This window comes from Juglans regia, unplaced genomic scaffold, assembly GCF_001411555.2.
Source record: "Juglans regia cultivar Chandler unplaced genomic scaffold, Walnut 2.0 Scaffold_15863, whole genome shotgun sequence".
NCBI lineage: Eukaryota > Viridiplantae > Streptophyta > Magnoliopsida > Fagales > Juglandaceae > Juglans > Juglans regia.
In genome coordinates, this window is record NW_023346465.1 from 1 (window position 1) to 207 (window position 207).

General features: G+C 53.1%; 1 pseudogene; it reads left to right on the top strand.

Moving 5' to 3' along the window:
- Positions 1-106: 106 nt before the first annotated feature.
- LOC118345160 lies at positions 107-207 on the top strand (annotated as a pseudogene; the record flags this gene model as incomplete).

Genomic DNA, 207 nt, shown 5'->3' on the forward strand with positions numbered 1-207 from the left:
TGAACCCCGGCGCGGTCTGCGCCAAGGAACTTAAACAAGGAGTAACCACGGGCGCCCCGGAAACGGTGTGCGCGTTGTTGGTGACATCTTTACCATGATACAGAACGACTCTCGGCAACGGATATCTCGGCTCTCGCATCGATGAAGAACGTAGCGAAATGCGATACTTGGTGTGAATTGCAGAATCCCGCGAATCATCGAGTCTTT